Source organism: Lathyrus oleraceus, chromosome 2, assembly GCF_024323335.1.
Source record: "Lathyrus oleraceus cultivar Zhongwan6 chromosome 2, CAAS_Psat_ZW6_1.0, whole genome shotgun sequence".
Classification (NCBI taxonomy): Eukaryota; Viridiplantae; Streptophyta; class Magnoliopsida; order Fabales; family Fabaceae; genus Lathyrus; species Lathyrus oleraceus.
This window is the reverse complement of record NC_066580.1, coordinates 12,566,326-12,583,793: the sequence shown is the minus strand read 5'-3', so window position 1 is coordinate 12,583,793 and position 17,468 is coordinate 12,566,326. Positions and strand designations below refer to the sequence as shown.

At 38.0% G+C, this 17,468-nt stretch overlaps 3 long non-coding RNA genes across 3 annotated transcripts; 2 read left to right on the top strand and 1 right to left on the bottom strand.

The window, feature by feature from the left end:
• Positions 1-9,236: 9,236 nt before the first annotated feature.
• LOC127121065 (uncharacterized) lies at positions 9,237-9,864 on the top strand. The gene is made up of 3 exons (XR_007803297.1): positions 9,237-9,404; positions 9,510-9,667; positions 9,767-9,864. It is a non-coding gene; the product is annotated as an uncharacterized LOC127121065 (long non-coding RNA).
• A 41-nt stretch (positions 9,865-9,905) lies between these two features.
• On the top strand, positions 9,906-10,690 carry LOC127121064 (uncharacterized). The gene is made up of 3 exons (XR_007803296.1): positions 9,906-10,287; positions 10,373-10,430; positions 10,519-10,690. It is a non-coding gene; the product is annotated as an uncharacterized LOC127121064 (long non-coding RNA).
• A 967-nt stretch (positions 10,691-11,657) lies between these two features.
• On the bottom strand, positions 11,658-12,285 carry LOC127121063 (uncharacterized). The gene is made up of 3 exons (XR_007803295.1): positions 12,117-12,285; positions 11,855-12,012; positions 11,658-11,755 (listed from the first exon to the last, which is right to left on the bottom strand). It is a non-coding gene; the product is annotated as an uncharacterized LOC127121063 (long non-coding RNA).
• Positions 12,286-17,468: the final 5,183 nt, after the last annotated feature.

Here is a 17,468-nt window from a genome sequence, read left to right as displayed (position 1 = left end):
TTAGCTGAGAAAGTTTTCTCATGCTAATGTGGCCTAAGCGTCTATGCCATACCCATTGCTCTTCGTGAACTGACATTAAACATTTAACATTTTGATCTTTTAAATCAGAAAGATTTATTTTATAAATGTTGTTTTTCCTCTTGCCTGTGAAAAGGACAGAGCCATCGTTCTGATTAATGGCTTTACACGTTTTTTGATTAAAGATTACATCATAACCGTTATCACTTAATTGACTTATGGATAACAAATTATGCATTAATCCTTCTACATAAAGAACATCAGATATAGAGGGAAGAGTACCGTTACCAATAGTTCCGGAGCCTCTGATCCTTCCTTTCTGATCTCCTCCAAAGCCTACGAAGCCAGCGTCTTTAAGTTCCAGGCTTTGGAACATAGACTTTCTTCCCGTCATATGTCGCGAGCATCCAGAGTCCAGGTACCATGACTGGTGTCTGAACTTTGCTGCATAGGATATCTGCAACATAGATAATCTTATCTTTCGGTACCCAGAATCTCTTGGGTCCTTTTAGATTAGTCTTCCCAGAGTTTCTTACAACTTTGGGTCTTCTAGCATTTTTAAATTTGTGTTCTTGTGTGTGTGTATAGTGATATGAAAAAGGTGATTTAATTTGGTTACTGGTAGAAGTTTTATCAGAATCAGAATCATACCCAATCCCCCTTTTATTATTCTGACTTACTCCATAAATCATGGATGCCATAATACTCCTATCTATTCCACTCTTCAGAAACTTCTGAAAGGCTTCTTCATATTTATAAATAATTTCATTTGAAGTTTGTGGTGCTTGAGACAACGCTTCTTCTAATTTTAAGCTTTTTGTTTTAGCTCCATCTCTTTCTAACGTTAAAGATTTGATTGTATCTTCATGTGCTAGAATTGTTGTCTCAAGTTCACTACATTCTTCAGATTTTGCTTTAAGAAGGCCTTTAATGCTTTTAACTTTTTGTTTTAATTTCTGAAGAGAGGTAAGAGTTTCTGATAAACATGATTCTAAGTCAGATCTAGAAAGTTCAGAAAATACCTCTTCAGATTCTTCATCTGAGCTGCTGGATGTGGTAGCCATGAATGCTACGTTGGCTTGTTCATCAGAGTCAGATTCTGATGATCCTGATTCACTATCGTCCCAGGTGGCCATTAATCCATTCTTTGTTCTGAAGGCATTTTTCTTGAAGCTTTCTTTCTTAGAGTTATCTTTCTTCAGCTTGGGGCATTCATTTCTATAATGACCTGTTTCTTTACATTCAAAACAGGTAATATCTTTATTAGGTTTACCTTTTGAAGTTGACTCTGATCTATCCCCTCTGGGTCTTGATCTTCTGAAGTTGTTGTTGTTCCTTCTTTTCCAGAGTTGCTTAACTCTTCTGGTTAGTAGGGACAGCTCTTCTTCATCATCAGAGTCTTCAGGTTCAGAGTCATCAGTGTCTGCAGTTTCTGCTTGAAGAGCCTTGGTTCTGTCTGACTTCCGTCTTTCAGGTCTGGACTTCAGCGCCACTGACTTGTTCCTTTTCTGAGGCTCATCCTCCTCTAGTTCTATCTCATGGCTTCTGAGAGAACTAACAAGTTCTTCAAGGCTGATATTGTTCAGATCCTTTGATAACTTCAGAGCAGTAACCATTGGTCTCCATTTCTTTGGCAGACTTCTGACTATCTTCTTAACATGATCTGCAGTCGTGTATCCTTTGTCTAGCACTTTAAGACCTGCAATAAGAGTTTGGAATCTGGAAAACATAGCTTCTATAGCTTCGTCATCTTCCATTTTGAAGGCTTCATATTTCTGGATCAACGCCAGAGCCTTCGTCTCCTTGACTTGGGAGTTTCCTTCATGGGTCATCTTCAGAGAGTCAAGTATATCTTTAGCCGTCTCTCTGTTGGTGATCTTTTCGTATTCGTTGTATGATATAGCATTTAGAAGTATTGTTCTGGCCTTGTGATGATTTTTGAACTCACGTTTCTGATCTTCTGACATTTTGCTTCTGGGAACTTCAGCTCCATTTAAGGTTGGAGGTTTGTATCCATCTGTGACAATGTCCCAGAGGTCAGCATCATAACCAAGAAAGAAACTTTCGATTCTATCTTTCCAGTAATCAAACTTTTCTCCATCAAAAACAGGAGGCTTGGCATTGTAAGAATCTTTCTCATTTGAGTGGGCCATTTGTTTTTCTCGCACTGGATCTCTCTACACGGTTAAGTGTTTGATTTGAAAATCAATAACAGAGCCGGAGCTCTGATACCAATTGAAGGTGAGAAAAACAAGAAAGGGGGGGTTTGAATTGTTTGAAAAATAAGCGCTTTTGCAAAATGAAATCACACAATTGATTTTATACTGGTTCGCTTATAACACAAAGCTACTCCAGTCCACCCGGCCAAGGTGATTTCGCCTTCAACAAGGACTTAATCCACTAATCTTGAAAGATTACAAACAACCCCTAAGAGAGAAGAAAATCTCTTAGTCCTCTCAAGTCTACAGACTACAAAGAGTCACTTGAGGAAATCAAATAAGAATTAGATACAAGATGTGTAATCTAGAGTGCTTCTAAGAAAGCAAATATTACAAACTTAGGAACAAATTTTTCACTTGATAAGCAAAAGCTTAGTGAAGAACTTTGAAGAACAAGGATGTTTTTCTTGAGCGTGATATGATTTCAGTATAGTTTTGGCTAGTGATTTCTTCGTTTACTGAATGTTGATTTCTTCTCTATTTATAGGAGTTGAAGTAGAGTTGAAGTAGCGTTGAATCTGTTGGATATTGAGATGTAGTTACGCCATTCCATTAATAGCTTCTGCAGTAGACTTTTTTTTTTCTTAGAATTGACTACTTACCACAATTAGTATCTTCTCTCTTGGAAGTGGAGATTAACGTCTCTTTCTAATTGAGGAAATCCATTTGCAGAACTTTAACTTGGCTTAAACGTTACTTCATCATGATTAACAATTCTGATTAGAGTCTTTGTGTATCTGGAGAAACTGGCTTCTGATGTTATCTCTTGAAAGTTCAGATGGCGCTGATAACTTCAGAATTTACAGAAGACATTTGTTCAGAGTCAGAGCTTCTAGACTTTACTTCATGTTCAGATGCTTCTGATACTTTGCAGTTTTGTCCAGAGTCAAAGCTTCTTGAATGAGATTCCACTTTAGATGCTTCTGATACTTGATAATTTGTATCTGATCTTGTTGTGCATCTGATGACATCATCAGATTTATTTCTTCTTTCTTTAGAACCCTGCACACTTAGAAACTTTTCGTTAGGGTGCCATTTTTGGTTTCATCCTTTGTTATCATCAAAATCATGGAGTCTGTTGTAGAACACTTTTTGTTCTTACAAACACATCCTTAATGGACTTGGCTTTTCCCTCTATCATGTTAACGTTCGCACCACCATGCTGGGGCATGGGATTGTTAACGACATTCGGAGCCGGTGCAAGGTCGATGGCCTTTGAATCTATGAGGTCTTGAACTACGTGCTTAAAAGCTTTGCAGTTCTCAATATTGTGGCCAGGTGCCCTAGAGTGGAAGCTACACCTAGCGTTGGCGTCGTAACCCACCGGAAGTCTACCAATAGATGGAGCCAGAGTGCGCAGTTGCACAAGTTGTAGTTGTTGAAGACTAGAAAGCAACTGAGCGTACGACATTGGAAGGGTGTCGAAACGCCGGTCCATCATCCTTTGCCTTTGTTGATAAGCGGGTCTGTTACCCGGTTGCTGCTGCTGTTGATACTGAGCTGGTTGACGTTGTGGTTGTTGTTGTTGTAGTGGCGCTGCAGCTGGAATGGTCACAGCCGCAACATACGGTTGCTGATGATAATTCTGAAAATTATTCCTCCGATTATCTCTGTTCTGATAAGAAGATATGGCATTTGCATCCCCTTCACTCCTCTTCCGTCCCTGAATGAACGGCTTCTTCACCCCTGATGAGGATTCACCTCCACTCTGGCTCTTATAGGTCTTTAGGTAATCCTCCACCCTTTCTCCAGTAGAGACCACATCAGCAAAGTTGGAAGCATTGCACCCCACCAGACGCTCCAGATAAGGTCCAGGCAGCGTATTCATGAACATGTTGGCCATTTCCTTTTCCAACATAGGAGGCTGAACACGGGAAGCTGTATCCCTCCAGCGTTGAGCGTATTCCCTGAAGCACTCATTGCTTTTAAGAGACATATTCTGAAGTTGAGTTCTGTCCGGAGCCATGTCTGCATTATACTGATACTGCTTCACGAAAGCCTCTGCCAAATCCCTCCAGCAACGGATGTGGGCTCTGTCCAGCCTCATATACCATTCCAAGGATGCCCTAGCCAGGCTGTCCTGGAAGAAGTACATAAGTAGCTTCTCGTCATCAGAGTATGCAACCATTTTACGGAAATAGGCTTGCACGTGAGTTTTGGGGCAAGAGCTGCCATGATATTTGTCAAATATCGGGACCTTGAATTTCGGTGGCACTCTCACACCTGGGACCAGCCCCAAGTCAGCAACATCTACTCCCAGAAGATTCTGTCCTTCCACTGCTTTCAACCTCTCTTCCAATCTTCTAAACATGGGGTCCATGCCAAAGTCTTCCTGAAGCAAGGGGAACTGATCATCCTGACCATCCTGAATGGGTTGTTGATCTAGGTTGACATGCGGGATCGGGATAGGCCCCGGTCCATTGGGACCATTAGCCTCTCCAGTTGGAGGATCAGCCAACGTCTCCGGTTGAGTAATAGGGGGATCCCTCTGTACCAACAATCTAAGCTCCTGCTGTCCTTGAGCCACCCCTTGAACCAAATCCATGAATTGATTCATGTGAATCTTCATCTCGGCGAGCTCTGCTTGTAGGCTCTCCATCGCTCTCTGTTGATTCCTTCGGGTACCGTATCGGTGAATGCCTGAGTCAGCTATCCTGCTAGTGGGACACCAAACAATTGAGAACACTGCGGTAGTACCTGTTATGCAAGACATGATATGGATATGCAAATGCAATGACATGTTTATCAAATCCAAAAGGTATTCTACCCCCTTGATTCCAGTCTCTCATCAGATAAAATATCCCTATTAAAAAGTACCAGAAAAACCCCGACTAGAATCAAGAAGAAGATATAAACCCCACAGAAATGGATAAACATGTGTTAAATGATATGAATGCAGAATGATGTGATGCAATGATGTGAATGATGCAATGGCATGGAAATCAAGATTGTTGTATCTGCTTGAACATCTGTCGGGTTGCACTGTCTGAAGAGAACACCACTGAGGAATATAATACAAGATCAAAGCTCTGCTCCAGAAAACCGGGTTGGTTGGAGGTTAAGGTTTCCTGAATTTAGCCCGCCCCTCACTGGTAGGTTCTAAGAACAGAAGTTCGTCAACTTCAGCCCTTCAGTCGCGAATAATACGTTTACCACTGAAGGTTTGGCATTATTACGGGATAAAAGACCTCCACTGACTCCCCTCAACAGGACCTCCTAAAGCAAGTTCCCAGTCTCGGGGTCCTCGGATTGATCAGCGAGATTGCGCCCACCAGAGCTAACATAATCACGTCTCGGAGGAGAGGCCTCGACTGAGTTCTCGGGAAATGGTCACCAGAGTCGACGATTTCTAAAGGAACATCATGTCGTTACGGAACATCCGTAGGACATAATATATCCAAAAGAAACCTCGTATGGGTGTGGTTCTTCACGAACGACTTAACGTAGCAACATGCCACGCAAGCCTCATGATTATCCACTCTAAAACTTGTGTGTGCACTCAAGCCTGGGTAATGGGCTTATCTCTCGTAGAACATCCCATCCCAACAAACAAACAACAGCTCCAACAGATACAGCAGATGAATGCAAGCAAGTAAGCAAATAAATGTACAAAAGCATGAACACCCAATAAACAAGAAAATCACACAAGCTAGGAGAGACTCGCTTAGGGAAGATGGACCAGCAAGAGGTCAACTTCTTGGTCCCCAGCAGAGTCGCCAGCTGTCGCAACCTGAAAAATACAGTGCGCGAGAAAAACAACCGGCGAAAGAAAAAGACAGAAGAGTCGCCACCGTGCGTTATTCATCCCAAAGGAGGGAAAGGAAACGCTCGAAGTAAACCTGAAAAAGGAAAGGACAAGACGGGGTCTCGCAACCAAATCTTGGGTTCGGGAGTCGGTTATGCGAAGGGAAGGTATTAGCACCCCTACGCATCCATAGTACTCTACGGGATCCACTTTTGTGGTTTTCGTCTAAAGGGTATGGGTTTACCTAATGTGTTTATTTACTAAAAAGGTTAAGAGAAATGACTCGCGCGGATGTCGCATCCACTGCATAAGTATCTCATCGGAATATGAGAATCAGAGTCTTCGTAGCTCGGCTGACCTATGGGTTGGGGGATGTGTGCTCGCTAAGACATCGCGTCTTATGCCTACGTATCTCATCTGGAATGAGAATCAGAGCAAGCTGTAGTTCGGCTAACTACGGGGTTATGGATTGGGTTTTGGATGAACAAGTTACTACGCAATCTACCGGATGCTCGGCCTTTGGAGACTTACTCGCCTGTAGTAGAAGGAGTAAACGTGTGTTATGGAGAAGAAAAATCAATGAAGGGTTTGTTTGCATTGTAGGAACGCGCATGCAAAAGGGTAATGAGGATAAGACCTCATAGCTCTTAACCCTGGACAAAGGAACCTGCATAAAGTAAACACAAAAACATTGCCTCCTATCGAGGTCTTCCAGCTAGGAAAGCAGTAAAATGCGGGAAAAATGTAAAAGTACCACACGGATAAAGATCCGAAGTAACAGCAATTAAAGGAACGATAAACCCTGAGATCCTTCCAAGCTAAACACCATCAAAGAAAGTGGGTCAGTACAGGTAATCGGAATGAACCTCCAGGGGTTATCCCACAAATAAAGTGGGAAACCACGCAAGTTATCCCTGCAAAAGTCATGTGCCTTCACAAAAACTCAACAAAAGGGTTAGTGAAACAAGATAGGGTAACCAAGAGTTACCCCTAAATCAAAATGTAACCACATGAATAATTCCATCAAAATTCACAAAAAAGCTCACAAAAAGCAACCAAGGGTATGAGGCCTAAACCTCTTGTCAAACACATGCATCAAAAGGGTATCAAATTCACCCATAATACCTGTCGCACCTCGAAAAAAATGGGGATACGACTTCAAAGCGAAGCGCGATCGCACGCTCGCAATGATGGACTGAACAGAGTCGCCACCGAACTTTATTTATTCCTAAAAAGGAAAGGGGAAATATCAATAAAACCCATAAAAGAAAGGGTAAGATATGGTCGTCGCAACCAATATCAGGGTTCGGGAGTCGGTTACGCAAGGGGAAGGTATTAGCACCCCTCACGTCCGTTGTACTCAACGGGAACCGTTTAGTTAGTTTCGTTTTGAATGTTAGCTTATGTTAGTCTTCTTAAGTTATAATGAGGGAGAGAAAGAATAGAAGAGAGAAGAAATGTTTTTGGATTTTTGACGAAGGACTAAACCTAAGTTTTTTTATTAGTGGGCCTGACAAGATTTACAAATCCTGCTCCTACGTATCTCAAAAGAGAAATCAAGGCTTACGTAGTTCTGGGTAGAAAAATGTTTGTTTGTTGGTCGATTTTAGCGAAAGCTATATTGTATTAATCGACGAAAACATTGTTTTACCCAAAACAGATGAGGAGTGGACGCATACCACACATCGAACGGATTTATAGATCTACATTCGGAAAAGCGTCGTTTATCTCTACTCAACAATCGTGGCCGAAACATTGTTTTGTATCACTTAAGACAATATATCTTCCATTTATGGAAAATGTTCTTTGATTAGTCGCACGGCGGCGAGAAAAGGGTTTGATTGGTTGGATGTATTTTGAGTGATGGCGAGAACTTGGATGAGCGAGATATACATCTCGAATCCTAGTCTCAGGAGTGCATGGTATACACCATGTTCCATTTCCATCTTTATTGGCAAAAGTGTTTGCTAGAGATTAAGTATTTTTAGGTTTGATTGAGAAATGGTTTGAAGAAACCACATTGACAATTTTAGACGATGGCGAGAGCTAAGATAGGCGAGGTATACATCTCGAATCTTAATCTCAGGAGTGCACGGTATACACCATGTTCCATTTCCATCTTTATTGAAAAAGTGTTAAGGTAGTATTTTTTGTGAAAGACGAATATTTGATGAGAACAAGACATAAGCCTTGGGATCAATCACTCGGGGTTCCACTAGAATGCTAGATTCCAATGGTCCTTTTTTCATTTGAATTATTTAAGAAAATTATTTAACGGAAAACGAACACTTGATAAGAATCAACTATTCAAAGGGTTACGCCAGAATGCTTGATCCCAACGGCCTTTATTTTCAAGTATATTCAGAAAAAGGTTTGGATATTGTGTTTGATTTTTAGAAATATCTCTCAATATGTGATCGAGATTGGATTCGCATAAATGATTTGAGACAGTTTGACTTGATTACAAAAATTATTTGAAGTCGGAATTGAAATGGTTTAACGGAAAATGAAAATTCAATAAGAACAAGACATGTGCTTTTGGGCTCAATTGTTCAAGGGTTACACTGGAATGCTAGATTCCAGCGGTCCTTTTCTTTCGAGTTTGTTTAAGAAAAGATTTTTGTAAGTTATGTTAAGAAATTATAAAGATATAAGTAACTAGCCTATTATAAAGTTTAGGGGTAAAACCGTCAATTCATAATTATGGTTGATATTGAATTAAACTTCTATTTCATGAAAATCAATTAAATCCTAAACTCATTTTAATATTCTACATCCCGAAATAAATCTGATTATTTCTAAAATCCTAGTCTAGTTAATTTTAATATTTCTAATTAAACCTAATTAAGCTAATCAAAATTAAAGATCCTAATTAATCCGATTAACTCCCAATTATCTATAACATTCTCAATAATATTTTTTAATATTTCTTAATATTCTAAAACATTAACATAATTAACTCCTAATTATGATCCTAAAAAAATCTGATATTCTAAACTAATTATCTAATATTCCTAATTAACCTACTATATAATTAAGAAAAATTCTAAATTTCCAATCAAAAGCGAAAAAGAACAATAGGCTTTTGCAATGGACAGGGGTACCGGCCCCTATCTGCAAGGTTGCAGGGAGTAGTTTGTTTTAAATGCTTATTCTTTAAGAAAGAAATAAAATGAAACGGAATACGAGAGAAAACGGTAACGGAACCCAGCAATTCATTCATCGCCTTCACGCAAAACTCTCCCACTTCCTCACTCTCAAAAATTTCGCAACCCTCTCCCTCACTCTCGTCACTCTCGTCACTCTCCAGCGCTCATACTAACCTCGCGATACTACTCCCAATCTCACTCTAAACGCAAAACCATGGTTTTAAAGAGAATCAAATAAAAAGGCTCACCTTCGGCAGTGGTTCGGTAGTGACGGTGAGGCTCGGATCTGCTTCCTTTACCTCAAAGCTTTCTCTTTGAAGTTCTTCTCCTTCGCCGTTTCCATCTAAGTTTTTTTTTTTTTCGCCGTTTTCGAATTAGGGTTTTTCGTCCTCCTGGTCCGCCTCCGCTTCCCTCCTTTTATATCAACAACTTAGGGTTTTTTGAGCTGTCTCAAGGAAATCCAAAAGGGCATCTTCTGTATTGCTTTAAGGCGCTCAGACTTTGGTCTGCCTTATTTGGCGCTCGACATGAAAACGGTAATGTGAACCTTCGCTTTTCTCGCTCTCTTTTGTTTTAATTCCGTTTTGGGTATTTTGAAATTTTACTGCCTTGCTAATTACTTGGTTTTACTGCAGTGAAGATTGGTGAAAATAGAAGCTCCAATTATCACAGGGGTTCTGGATAGTGATTTTGGGTTGAAATTTCTTCAGTGGAAGCATCGTGATTTCCTGATGACTAGATTCACAGGTTCCAATTTATTACCTTTGTCATTAACTTTATTTTTTGTACTTGCTTATCTAAAAGACTCACAACTTCCACAAAGTATTTCCTTTCCTCAACCTTTGAAGCCAGCATAACTTGGCTTGCTCTTGCCACATTTGTAGCTGCTGCTGCTACTAGTGTATTAATGCATTTGGGCTGTTATATTTAAATGCAAGTGGATTGTTTGTGAGCTTGCTCCTATGATCATGTTAACACACAAAATGGTGGTGTTTTCCTTGTTAGGTACGTGGCCTGTTATGCTATCAGGACTGAGTTGTGTCATGTGATGCTAAGTGGAATTTATGCCATGTATCTTAGGAATGTCATGTAATGGATTTTTTTTCATTGCAGAAAGCAAGTTGCAACAGTTCTGAACCGTTGGTCTCGTGGCAAGGTATCATTGCAGCTTTGGTTATGAAGATTTGAGGTTTAAAAGTTGTCATCAAAATTTGTTATTTCTATTGGTTTTTTTGTTTCAGTTGTCGGGTGCTTCCAAGAGCTAGTGAGGATGAAGAAGTTCCCGTCGTGATTAGCGAGGTATTACGGTTATAAATTTCTTGTTTTTCTGTTATGAACATTTCAGTTTCTGCTATGGCTTTTGTAACTGAATTATGGACTGCTGAAGATTGCAGGTAGCGTATAGGATGGTTATGTTCAGCATTGCAGAAACCTTTGTTAAATTCATTCATCAGAAAGATGCTTGCATTGCCATGTATATGATAAAAGAAATGTATTTTATGGGAGCTCCAGTCTACACAGTTCGCGATAACTTTATAAGCAATATATATAGCTTTCATGGTCTCAGTAAAATATATAAAAATATTTTATAGAACATAATCAACTATATAGATTCATATCTAGCTTCATACAAATAAATTCGTTAATACTATATAGTTGATTATGTTCTATAAAATATTTTTATATATTTTACTGAGACCATGAAAGCTATATATATTGCTTATAAAGTTATCGCGAACTGTGTAGACTGGAGCTCCCATAAAATACATTTCTTTTATCATATACATGGCAATGCAAGCATCTTTCTGATGAATGAATTTAACAAAGGTTTCTGCAATGCTGAACATAACCATCCTATACGCTACCTGCAATCTTCAGCAGTCCATAATTCAGTTACAAAAGCCATAGCAGAAACTGAAATGTTCATAACAGAAAAACAAGAAATTTATAACCGTAATACCTCGCTAATCACGACGGGAACTTCTTCATCCTCACTAGCTCTTGGAAGCACCCGACAACTGAAACAAAAAAACCAATAGAAATAACAAATTTTGATGACAACTTTTAAACCTCAAATCTTCATAACCAAAGCTGCAATGATACCTTGCCACAAGACCAACGGTTCAGAACTGTTGCAACTTGCTTTCTGCAATGAAAAAAAATCCATTACATGACATTCCTAAGATACATGGCATAAATTCCACTTAGCATCACATGACACAACTCAGTCCTGATAGCATAACAGGCCACGTACCTAACAAGGAAAACACCACCATTTTGTGTGTTAACATGATCATAGGAGCAAGCTCACAAACAATCCACTTGCATTTAAATATAACAGCCCAAATGCATTAATACACTAGTAGCAGCAGCAGCTACAAATGTGGCAAGAGCAAGCCAAGTTATGCTGGCTTCAAAGGTTGAGGAAAGGAAATACTTTGTGGAAGTTGTGAGTCTTTTAGATAAGCAAGTACAAAAAATAAAGTTAATGACAAAGGTAATAAATTGGAACCTGTGAATCTAGTCATCAGGAAATCACGATGCTTCCACTGAAGAAATTTCAACCCAAAATCACTATCCAGAACCCCTGTGATAATTGGAGCTTCTATTTTCACCAATCTTCACTGCAGTAAAACCAAGTAATTAGCAAGGCAGTAAAATTTCAAAATACCCAAAACGGAATTAAAACAAAAGAGAGCGAGAAAAGCGAAGGTTCACATTACCGTTTTCATGTCGAGCGCCAAATAAGGCAGACCAAAGTCTGAGCGCCTTAAAGCAATACAGAAGATGCCCTTTTGGATTTCCTTGAGACAGCTCAAAAAACCCTAAGTTGTTGATATAAAAGGAGGGAAGCGGAGGCGGACCAGGAGGACGAAAAACCCTAATTCGAAAACGGCGAAAAAAAAAAAACTTAGATGGAAACGGCGAAGGAGAAGAACTTCAAAGAGAAAGCTTTGAGGTAAAGGAAGCAGATCCGAGCCTCACCGTCACTACCGAACCACTGCCGAAGGTGAGCCTTTTTATTTGATTCTCTTTAAAACCATGGTTTTGCGTTTAGAGTGAGATTGGGAGTAGTATCGCGAGGTTAGTATGAGCGCTGGAGAGTGACGAGAGTGACGAGAGTGAGGGAGAGGGTTGCGAAATTTTTGAGAGTGAGGAAGTGGGAGAGTTTTGCGTGAAGGCGATGAATGAATTGCTGGGTTCCGTTACCGTTTTCTCTCGTATTCCGTTTCATTTTATTTCTTTCTTAAAGAATAAGCATTTAAAACAAACTACTCCCTGCAACCTTGCAGATAGGGGCCGGTACCCCTGTCCATTGCAAAAGCCTATTGTTCTTTTTCGCTTTTGATTGGAAATTTAGAATTTTTCTTAATTATATAGTAGGTTAATTAGGAATATTAGATAATTAGTTTAGAATATCAGATTTTTTTAGGATCATAATTAGGAGTTAATTATGTTAATGTTTTAGAATATTAAGAAATATTAAAAAATATTATTGAGAATGTTATAGATAATTGGGAGTTAATCGGATTAATTAGGATCTTTAATTTTGATTAGCTTAATTAGGTTTAATTAGAAATATTAAAATTAACTAGACTAGGATTTTAGAAATAATCAGATTTATTTCGGGATGTAGAATATTAAAATGAGTTTAGGATTTAATTGATTTTCATGAAATAGAAGTTTAATTCAATATCAACCATAATTATGAATTGACGGTTTTACCCCTAAACTTTATAATAGGCTAGTTACTTATATCTTTATAATTTCTTAACATAACTTACAAAAATCTTTTCTTAAACAAACTCGAAAGAAAAGGACCGCTGGAATCTAGCATTCCAGTGTAACCCTTGAACAATTGAGCCCAAAAGCACATGTCTTGTTCTTATTGAATTTTCATTTTCCGTTAAACCATTTCAATTCCGACTTCAAATAATTTTTGTAATCAAGTCAAACTGTCTCAAATCATTTATGCGAATCCAATCTCGATCACATATTGAGAGATATTTCTAAAAATCAAACACAATATCCAAACCTTTTTCTGAATATACTTGAAAATAAAAGCCTTGGATACCTCATACATTTAGAGCATTCAAATTAAAGGCATAAAGATGATGGATATAGGGCAAACCTGATTGGAGAGCTTGATTGAAATTGAGTTGCACCCGTGAGGTTTACAAAACAATCTTTAGGGTTTATGTGAGGCAGAGGTGATTCTGTGCAGTTGAGTTCCCTTCAGGGTTTGGAGGCTGCTCTGAACTCTGTTAGTTCTTCTCTCACTATCTTTTTCCTCAGGGTTTTGTTCCAAGGAAACCTCAGAGTATTTTGCTTCTCTCCCTTTCTCCAGTGAATCTCCCAGTGTAACTCCAAGTGTGTTTTCCTCTACTGAAACTTCAGTATTTATAGACTGATTTTCGTGGGTAGTGGGCTCAAATGAGGGAGACCCAAGTCCAAAAAAATTTGTTATATTTTATTTATTTATTTAATTAATTTTATTTATTTATTTATTTTTAACTTTTTTTTTCTTTTTTTTTCTTTTTTTTTTTTTTTTTTTTTTTTCTTTTTTTTTTTCAGGAAAAATGGAGGGTAAATTTTGGGGTATTACACCTTTGTCACACAATTGACTTATGCTAAATAGGTTGTGCTTTAGGCCTTCTACATAAAGGACATCTTCGATGATGGTAAAAGGAGGTGCTCCAATGGTTCCTACTCCAAGGATCTTTCCTTTAGTGTCATCACCGTATGTAACATATCCTTTGGCCTTTAAAGATAGATGTGAAAATTTGTTGACATCGCCCGTCATATGCTTTGAACAACCGCTATCAAGATACCATTGATTCGAAGTTGTCTTCAAGCATACCTACAAAACAGAATCAAGTTTTGTTAGGTACCCAAATTGCTTTGGGTCCTTGGTAGTTAGTACCCTTTTTAACCCACACATAATGCCCTTTTGGAACGCTAAAGTTTCGCACATAACAAGCATTAGGTGTGCGGCCTTTGATTCCACAATAAAAGCAAGTAGGTTGAAAATGACTTCTATATCTAGGAACATAATTCTTCTTCTTAGCAATCATTTTCTTTTTATGACTTTGATGCACACTTTTAGAATTTTTTACTTTCTCTTTAACAACTTGTTCACTTGCTTTAACAAAAATGGTCTCATTTGTGCTTGGTTTGGAAAACTTAGAATATCCTAATCCACTTTTATCATTAGAATACCTTTGGTGCTTAAGAATTTCCTCCAAGCCAATTTGACCTTTTTCATATCTTTCTAAAACTCTTTTAAGTTGAACAATTTGAAAAGATAAAGACTCACAATTCTTACATACAAGACTTTGTTTTTCATCCATCAACTTTTGTTTTTCACTTTCAATATATTTTTCCAAAGCAATATTTTTTTCTTCTAAGGATGAAATTTGTTTCTTCTAAGGATGAAATTTGTTTCTTTTGGGATGAAATACTTTTATACAAGGTCTTGCATTCTTTTAAGAGTTCATCTATAACATCTTGTGCGTCATTGTCATAAACTGAAAAGTTGCTACTAACCTCATCGATTTCTTCATCGGATTGATGTGAAGCCATAAGAGCCATGTTCGCACATTCATCGCTTTCCGATTCCGAAGATGAACTGATCTCATTATCGTCCCAAGCAACATAAGCCTTTTTGTTTTTGAATTCCTTCTTGCCTTTGAATCCTCCATTCTTTGCAAGTTTCTGACAATCCGGCTTTATGTGACCTTGTTGTCCACATTCATAACAAGTTCTTGCATTGATGTGGATGCTTCCTTTTTCCTGAAATGTTTATTCTTTCTAGGATAAGAAGAATTTTTATTTTTATTAAAAAACTTACCAAGCTTCTTCACAAGAAGCATAAAGTTCTCATCTTCGGACGTCTCATCATCTTTGTCATTTTTTGAATCAACCTTCAAGGCAATTCCCTTGGACTTCTTTTCTTGACTTTCGTGCTTCTCGAGCCTTCCAAGTTCCAATTCGTGTTCTTAAAGTTTGCCAAATAAAGACGCGGATGTCATCGTTGAGAGACTCTTCTTTTCTGAAATAGCAGTCACTTTCGGTTGCCATTCTCTTGTCAATGATCTTAGGACTTTCAGGTTGAGATCATCATTGGTGAAGGTTTTACCAAGAGCAATCAAGTGATTTGTTAGATGGACGAATCTCTTTTGTAAGGCAACTATAGATTCATTGGGCTGCATGCAGAACATCTCATATTCTTGACTTAGAGTGTTTAGCCTCGATCTCTTCACTTCGGTGGTTCCTTCATGTGTTTCTACCAAGGTATCCCAGATCTCCTTAGCCGATTTACATTGAGATATACGAAATAACTCGTCCATACTAAGAGCGCTTTGGAGTATGTTGATTGCCTTCTTCTCATTTAGAATCTTTTTCCTATCGTCTTCATCATAAGTGTTCTTCAACTTTAGGGTACCAACTCCATTCACCATATTTACCGGTTTGTGTGGACCTTCTTCAACTGCTTCCCATATACCTTCTCCTTGGGCCTCAAGATGTGCCTTCATTCTGATTTTCCAGAAATCGAAATATTCTCCGGAGAAGAGTGGGGGCTTGTTGCTACTTCCACCATCTTTGAAAATCGGGTTTATGCTTGCGGAAGCCATGCTGGATCTCTAGGAACAAGTTACCTATAACTTGCTCTGATGCCAATTGTAAGTTGTAAATGCGCCTTAGAGGGGGGGGGGGGGTGAATTAGGTGGTTGAAAATTCTTCGATTTTGTTTCTGGTTCTTGGTTATTTTTTGTTTAAGTGTGGAAAAATAAATTGCGGAAAGTAACAAGACACCGGAATTTATAGTGGTTCCCTTCACAATCCGAAGGTACATCCACTCCCCTTTCGACTCGAAAGAGATTTCACTATAGTTAGAATTATTGTACATCCTACTCACACCAATGGTGATGCTTACTATCTAACCTATAGATAATCAAGTGTGCAAGAACAATCCTCTTGCAACACCAACCCTTGTGTCCAACAATCCTGGATCACAAGTCAAACAGAAATAAATCTTTTTGATGATTTGAATAAAGTGTAGTATTATCAATCTTCTCTTGATTGATCTTCTCCTTAGATAAATAATTCACTCAATGAATAATATATAAGTGTTCAACAAAAATGGAATGAGATGAAAATTTGGTTATGAACACTTTTATGAAATATTGAAAAAAAAATGAAAGAGTGATTATCTTAAGTTTTTATGAAAGTTCTTGGAGGTGAATTTTCATTTTAAAAATTCAAGAATTTATATTGACAAAACACCTTTTCAAAAAGGTATAATTTTCTTCATAAAAATTAATGAAAAGGTATGAGTTTTTGAAAAACATTTTTCACTGAAACGAACAGTGTTAACCGGTTAACCAAATGGGTTAACCGGTTAACGCGTATAACGTTAACTAGTGAAGTTCAAAAACAGGGCCGTTAACCGGTTAACCCATATGGTTAACCGGTTAACACTGTTGAAATGCAGAAAAATACTTTAAGAAAAATGTGTCTTTCATTTCAACATGTTAAAAAAATTGTTAGGTTAAATATGGAAATGCAAATCATGATTGTTGAACACTTGTATACTAATCTAAGAGTGAATTAGATATACCTTAGAAGTGAATCAACAAACTTGCAAAAGGTTGGCTTGAAAAAGAAGCTTGAACCAAATGTTGCTTATGCATATGTGGCTTGATCACTTTGATGCTTGAAATCTCTTGAAGCTCTTCTCTTTTTGCATTGATACATATTGTCTTCATCAAAATTCTTTTTGGATTGAAGCTTGCTTCTACACTATAGGCAAATAAACACAAGTTAGAGATCATGACTAGTAAGCCAAGCTCCAAAAACTTGCCATGCCAAAACAAAAGGGGAGAGGCCTTGTATGGACTTTAGGTTTTTTGCTTGACCAAGAAGCAACCTATCTTGGACACAAATCAACTCACTTGATCTTGGATCAAGTTGAGTTTGGTTTGGATCAAAGAAGGTTAAACCTCTCATTTGTCAAGACCAACCATAAGACATTAACTTATTGGCCAATGTAAAAAGAAAGGGATGAAGATGAAATGAATGGAAAGAGAATTCAAGTATCAAATTCAATTGATCAAATGTGAACCAAGTCATCATCAATCAATGCCAAACAGAAGAGAAATGAAAATTACAAGTCAACAAGTCAACCATAATTTTTTGGTATTTTTTGAATTAAAAATAAATGCAAAATAAAATAAACAAAATATGGTCAAACCTCAAATTTAATTCAAATCAACTTCAATAAGTCCAATTAAATTCTCATAGGTCTAACATGGTCAAACAGAAGATAATAAAAAA